The sequence below is a fragment of the Kogia breviceps genome, chromosome 5, assembly GCF_026419965.1.
Source record: "Kogia breviceps isolate mKogBre1 chromosome 5, mKogBre1 haplotype 1, whole genome shotgun sequence".
Classification (NCBI taxonomy): Eukaryota; Metazoa; Chordata; class Mammalia; order Artiodactyla; family Physeteridae; genus Kogia; species Kogia breviceps.
Window position 1 is genome coordinate 9247826 of NC_081314.1, and position 7937 is coordinate 9255762.

General features: G+C 33.6%; 1 pseudogene; it reads left to right on the top strand.

Annotated features, from left to right (window-relative positions):
- The first annotated feature begins 789 nt into the window (after positions 1-789).
- Positions 790-1334, top strand: LOC131757335 (molybdopterin synthase catalytic subunit-like; annotated as a pseudogene).
- The last annotated feature ends 6603 nt before the right edge of the window (positions 1335-7937 follow it).

A 7937-nucleotide genomic window follows, 5' to 3' on the forward strand; every position in this document is an offset into this window, starting at 1 on the left:
AATACAGTTAGTTTTTCAGAAAAAATATGAACCTAAGTGGAAATTGTTTTTTGACTGTAGTTAATATTTTTTAAGTTAGTGATCACAATTTTAGGGTTAAATTAATTGAAAAAAAGCTTTTACTTAATTATGTTTATATTGTATTAGAATACAATATAAATAACCATTTCAGGTTTCCAATTATCAGAGATTATTTCCCCTTAAATCATAATAATACATATGTGCTCATGATGTAAATAAATTCATTGTCCTAGATTTTAGACCTGCAAAATATAATATATTAGAGATTATTTAGTCCAAATTAATCTATTTTAATTTTTACAAGTCATAAAACGTTTTTCTATTTCTCATTAAAAATGAAAAGTAGCAAAATCACACATTAAAAAATTATTTCTAACTGTGACAAATGTTCTAATTAAAAAATTATCTAATTAGATATAAATGATTCTAAAATGATGCACCACTTACTAACTTTGAAGTTTTAAACTTTCAAGTTGATGATATTGCAGTATTTCAATATAACTTTCCTCACTTCTTAAAACGTGTGCAAAGGCGCCTCCGCCTTTGTATCCGGACTGGGATACCACTGGAGGGTTCCCTAACAGGATGGTGCCACGGTGCCAGGTTGTAGTGTAGTATTTTGCAAAAAGTGCTGACATAGCAGGAATTCACTCAGAGACCCTTTCTGTGCCACAAGAAATAAAAGCATTGCAGCTGTGGAATGAGAGAAACGCGCCATCCTAGATTGGCTGATGTCAGAAATCAGGTAACGTGCTGTTGGTCAAGAATATGTCGAGGTTGGATATCAGCTCCTCCTGCTTCAGTCAGGAGGTAAAATTGCCTTTATTCCCCCCATTGAGGGGGGGATAGGAGGATAGTGCTTCTGATCCACTTGGGAAGATATGAATGAAGTTGAAGAGAAATCTAAAGATATAATGAAATTCACATCTGAGAAATTTTCAGTGGATGAAATCTCACAGCTGGTGATTTCTTCACTCTGTGGTGCAATATCCCTATTTGTAGGAACTACAAGGAATAACTTTGAAGGGAAGAAAGTCATTAGCTTAGAGTATGAGGCATATCCACCAATGGCAGAAAATGAAGTCAGAAAAATTTGTAGTGACATTAGGTAGAAATGGCCAAGCGCATAGCAGTGTTCCATCCACTCGGCTTAGTTCGTGTCCTCCGCCCACAGGGCTGCATCCCTCGAAGCTGTGAGCTACAGCGTTAATACGTTAAAAGCCAAGGTGCCCATATGGAAAAAGGAAATGTATGAAGAGTTATCATCCTCCTGGAAAAGAAACAGAGAATACTTTGGGGCAACCAGTGATTAAACCACTTAGGTTTTTTAGAGTTTTACAACTTAAATTTGGTAAGCTCTTATCTTCGATCACATTTTGATTTTTCTTCTCCAAGAAGATAGTTTACTGAACATCATCTCTTACGTGACACCAGTGGAACAAAAGGGAGAAAAAAATAAAAATAAATGAGTGTTTAGGATGAGGGCTTACAGGAGAACTAGAGATAGTGGAAAGAAAGTTTACATTTATGGAAAAAAATGGAAGAATAATTTAAATGTGAGCAAAGATGCCTGAGGCAGGCATATTATTCCATGACTAAGTTCTACTTGTAACTTGACTCACGCTGAGGTGTGGCCCCCTCCTCACCGACTATCTCGGAAGCCGGCCCCCAACCTCCTCCGCCTACACCCAGTGATGCCATTGTCATCAGGGATGTATTTTGGGAATATTGGCATAACTGGAAGACATAAACAGTCCTTACCAGATACGCTTGATATGATATATTTTTAGAATTTACATATTTAAAAAATAAGCTAAATAAACATGATTTTAAAAGTTTAGAAGCAACATTTTCCTGTTTTTTAAAATTCAGTGATAATACCTAAGATATTTCATAATATGGAGATTTCTAGTATTTCAGAATCTATAATCTTACCACAATACTTACTGTTTTTTTAGTTTTAGTATTCTATAACTATATATATTAGCATAGAATTGTTACACAACAAGGCAAACTAACTAGCAACAAGAGTACTTTATGTTATAGTGTTATAAAATTGGACCCACACCAAATTAAAAAGGAAAATTATATGATTATTTGGTAAAGCATTTTCAGATAGTTTTCTTTTAATTGCTTAAGCAACATTATCATTAGTGAAGTCATTAATAGAGTTATGTTTTCTGCAAGATCTGTAAACTGAATAATGGTCCAGTTTTTGCTTGGCCATCCTATATACTGTCTTGATAGATCTTGGTATATAAGTTCCACATATTTCTTTTTTTTTTTTTTTTTTTTTTTTTTTTTTTTTTTTTTGCGGTAAGCCGGCCTCTCACTGCTGTGGCCTCTCCCGTTGCGGAGCGGAGCACAGGCTCCGGACGCGCAGGCCTAGCGGCCATGGCTCACGGGCTTAGTTGCTCCGCGGCATGTGGGATCTTCCCGGACCAGGGCACGAACCCGTGTCTCCTGCATCGGCAGGCGGATTCTCAACCGCTGCGCCACCAGGGAAGCCCCACATATTTCTTTTTTTAATTGAAGTATGGTTGATTTACAGTGTTGTGTTTGTTTCAGGTGTAAGCATAGGGATTTGGGTTTTTAGGGTTTCGTGGGTTTTTTTTGCAGATTATATTCCATTATAGGTTATTACAAAATATTGGGTATAGTTCCCTGTGCTCTACAGTAGATCCTTGTTGCTTAAGAAAATAAACAAAAATAAAAAAAACATACACACACATAACAAGATTGAAGTTATCAACACTTATCGCTGTGTTAAACTGAAAGCTAAAGAACTTGAAGAGTTATTTATTTTATTTTATTTTATTTTTTAATGGCTTTATTGGAGTATAATTGCTTGACAATGGTGTGTTAGTTTCTGCTTTACAACAAAGTGAATCAGTTATACATATACATATGGAAGAGATATGAGACTTGAAGAGTTATTATATGAGACAGTAAAGGGCACGTCATAGGCTTTAGAGTGTGGGTTCTGGAATCAGGTTGCCCGAATTTTAACTTAAAAATGTTAAAGTAAATTTCTGAAGGTTCTGTAATCATGAGAAATTTAGCATGTTCATCACTCAGTTGTTTCAACAAAAAAACTGGATAATTACAATAACTATTTTATCAGATTAAATGTCATAATGCCTCTAAGTTTAAAGCAGTGCCTTACACATGGTAATCCCTCTGTACATGGTCCTACTGTCATTATTTATGTTCATATGAAATGTGTGGCAGAGTTTAATCTAGACATGACATAATGCTCATTAAAAAATGGTGAATGGATAACTTTCTCAATGATAATATGATAATATGATAATATGGTAATGTGATATTGAACACCAGAAGGAAAAAATTACTATGCATTCATTAATTTTCAAATAGCATCCAATGTTCACTTCTCATCGGGGTTCATCCTACATTGACTCTTTTTTGAGAGCAAGAATTATGTTTTTACTATATTAAAAAATCATTATTAAAAAAAGTCTAGATTAAAGGCTCCTCATACATAGTAGGTACTCTGCTCAAGTTTGCTAAAATCTTCCATACCATTAACTTCAAAATAGAGTTGTCTTTCATCAAAGTAAATGAGACTTACTATGAAAAATTATTTTTTATAGCTAAAGAAACATGACACATTTGATTCAAATTTCTTTTAAAGTAGCTGGATGTAATCAGGAGGAAAAATGGAAGAGTTAATGCTAATTCAGCATTTGCATTTACAACTATTTTATCCTGAGAAGAAAGTTCTTTGGTATTTATTAAGAGCTTAAAGCTCCTTTGCCTGATTTATCTCTACCAGAGGAAAAATGCATAAGCTCAGGCATTACATGAAATAATAGTTTTATTTGACAGAACTAATTAATCTAGATAAAACTTAAAGTAATTATAAAATAAAATTTCCCCCTCTCCCCGGTACATCATATGATGAAGTTGTAGATTTTTCAGTTCCAAGAGGATATGGAAATGCTGTCACTGGATTCAAAAAAAGATTAAATGATTGCTAAAAATAGCTCTAGTTTGTAAAGTAAGCATGGTAAAGATGTAGATAATTAAATTTGTGGCTTAGGGTATGAGAATGAGATAACTACCTTTGGGGAATAAGGAAAAATAAGCTACATCCACACTGTAGTTTCCTACTTCATCATTAAAAATATATATATCAGCAGATATTTGATGTGCCTTACGAGGTTACGTGTAGTAACAATACAAAAAATAGTTCTAACCAAATATATACATGTATACATATGTGTGTGTACGTATGAATAGTATCTGAATATATATCCTGTGCATGTATTGTGTACATGTGTTAATGTATGAGCACTGAACCTTCAAATATGTATTCCTTAAAGTAAATTTTGAAAAAAGGCATTGACAAATACTGAGACCAAATCTATCTGTCATTTAAGCACAGAAAATTTCTATGCAAAAATTTCAGGTCACTGTGGTACACTGATAATATATGACCACTCCGAAGATAGGTTGAGCTTACAAGTAAGTTTATGGAAAAAGCTACTTAGGAGTCAAATTCCGTATTTGCCATGTAGGTAAAATGTGGTAAATACTGGGTGAAACATCAGGAATAGCTAGAGTTCTCCCCTAAGTCTTCTGGTAACAGTGGAAGGAAATAATGAATGCTGCTCCAGGATTTGATTCTGTCTGTTTAGGGAAAATGCTTTTTCCCTTCAGAGGAGGATTGTTTAGTGTGGAACAGAGGCTCTGCTGAAAATCGAGTAAATAGAATTTGGTGTAATTATTTTGTTCTCTGTGTTCTCACTACTTAGACCATATTATCAACCCATATTGGGAAATACATTATATAAAAATGTAGTTTAAAATTGAATAGAGTAACACTCTAATCCCATTAATCTATTTTATATCTCAAATTCATTCTTTTGGCATGAGGAAAGCAATAAAAACAAACCCACAGTTTTCCACCAAGCACAAATATCCTTGATTTTCTAATGAAGAAGCTGATGAAAAGGGCAGAAATGAAATAATATGATTTTTATTGTAAAAACATACCCAAAATATTTGCTTCAAACCAGTTTTCCTGATACCTGCCTATGTCTATCTATATATCTGTCTGTCTCTCTAAGGAGAGAGATTGATTTTCATTAATTATTTTTTGATTTTCAGTTGTTTATATAGTTGTCCCTCAGTATCCTTGAAGGATTTGTTCCAAGACTCCCCCACCTTTCCCCATGGATACCAAAATCCAGGATGCTCAAGTCCCTTATATAAAACAGTGTAATATTTGCATAAAACCTACACACACCCTCCTGTATATTTTAAATCATCTCTAGGTTACTTACAGTGCCAAATGCAATATAAATGCTAAGTATAATAAATTGTTGACAGTGCACAGCAAATTGTTTTGCTTTTTGGAATGTTCTGGAATTTTTTTCCTGGAATATTTTTGATCTGCAGTTGATTGAATCCACAGATGTGGATCCAGTGGTACTGGGTAAGACTGTACTGGGTAAGACTCAGTCATATGTACTTTTTAAAACTACTTTGTGAAAAGTCAACTTGAGGTAAGAAGTTATTTTTAGATTAAACTTTAAATATGTGAAAATGTATAATATAGTAAACCTAGCTCAGAGCTTGAGGCAATTGGCTATTTGAACCAGTGAGCATTTTCTACTTAAATAATGCTTGACTGTGCATATAAATTGACTGAATATGTGTCTGAAAAGATACATTAATTTTATGTTGAGTAATTAACATAAATTACTATCCTCCCCTACCTCTGTGGATGCAACACCTACCCAGAAGGATTTGCTCTGATGTAACTCTGCACAGTCAAGCTGAGTGTCAGAATTTCCACGAGCTCCAGATTTTGGTCCTCTGCATTTGTGTCAGTCACCTGATAAATCGATCAAAAAAAAAATCTGAAAAAGAGTCAAGGTTTAGTAATATATGTTTATAAAGAAAGCAAAACTAGACAGTTTTAAATTTTACACACTTTAGAAGTGAAAACAATATTCTCACAGCTCTGGAGGCTGGAAGTCCTAGATCAGGGTGCCAGCATACTTGGGTGAAGCCTCTCTTCTGGTTTACAGACTTCTCTTGGGATCCTCATATGTTGAAAGGGACTAGGGAGCTCTCTGGGATCTCTTTTACAAGAACGTTAATTCCATTCATGGGGGTTCCACCCTCATGATCTACTCACTTCCCAAAGCACCCACACCCTCCTAGCACCATCAGATCGAGAATTACGATTCCTACACATGAATTTTGGAGGGGACACAGACATTCAGACCATATCAGGCATATTGCATGTTTCTAAGAAAAACTTTTCTGCATATTCAATATTGTATGATTATATCAATTTTTTATACATAGCCAAAATATATTTAAAAATCCAATAGCCAATTTAATGAATTCAAATATTCCCTATTATTGGCCATTTGTTTGGTTTCCAATGCTGCTTCTGTAAATAATACAATGATTAAACTATTTTGTATACATTTTTTCTCACTTTGGATTAATTTCTTGAGATTTCTAGAATGAGAATGATTGGAACTAATATACAAAAGCACTTACTATAGATTGTTAAATTATTTTCCAAAAATTTTTTGATCAGCATATTCACGAACTTGGTAATACCAATACCATCGTACAATCTCCAGTATTATATACAATTTGATTTTTAATAACTTAAATACACAAAATTGATATTTTACCAACTTTGCATTGTTTTGATGACTAACAAAGTTTAAGTTTTAAAATATATGTATTAGACATTTGTATATTTTAACATATTTCTTGTGAAATAACACACACAGAGAATTCCACAAGACAATTATAAGATTTAAGAAATTATTATAAAGAGAACACCCCATAACTACCAGTCAGGTCAAGAAAGAGAAATCACCAGTCCTCCAGAAGTTATCCTCCACAGCTCCCTCCCTACCATGTAACAACTTATCTGACTGCGAGGGCAATTAGTTTTTTCCACTTTTCTTCATATTACTTTTACTATTGCATGGTGTGATATGCATCACAAAACCTAATGTTTAATTTATTATGTTTTGGATAGAACTCAACGAACTGAGATTGTATAGTATGTACTCTTTTGTATTTGAGCTTCTTTCATAATCATTGTGTTTGTGGGATTCATCCGTGTTGTGTAATGCTGTAGCTTATTTTTATTTTTGTGTATTATTCTATTACACGTATACATTCTTTTTATCCCTTTCTACTGTTGATAATTATCTTAGTAGTTCCCAGTTTTTGTCTGTTACAAATCATTGAGCTATGATTAGTCTTGTAAATGCCTCTTGGTATATAAGCATACACGTTTTATTGATTTTATACCTAGGTGCAGCGTTGCTGAGTAGGAGTAGTTGTGTACGTTCATCTTTAGTAGATAATGCCAAACTTTACAAATTTCTCTGCCTCCTGCAATGTATAAGAGCTTCGCTTGCGCTACATCCTTACCATGCCTCATCTTCTCAGCCTTTTTCTTTTACAACCATTCTTTGGCTATTAATGGTATTACATTGTTGCCCTAATGTAGATTTCACGGCCTTATATTTATTGGTCACTTGGATATCCTTTTTAATCCTCTTTTATGAAAACTGATAAGTCATTTTCTTATTTTTTTTGTTGACTGGTAAGAGCTTTTTATATAAAGTAAATATAAAATCTTTGTCTGTTGTATGTGATGCTGAGCCCTTCTCACATTCCACAGCTTTTATGTTTTCTCTATGAATGATGTCATTTGATGTTATAACAGATCAAAAATACCAGATTTTTCCCTTAGGATCAGTATTTATTGTCTTGTCTTAAAAAAAAATCCTACCAAAGATCATTTTCCTATAAAATTGCACAAGTCTTATTGTTTTGCCATTCTGACTTATTTAAGAAAGTCTTTTAAGTATTACACAGGCTATCTAAAGCCTGAATGCACTGAC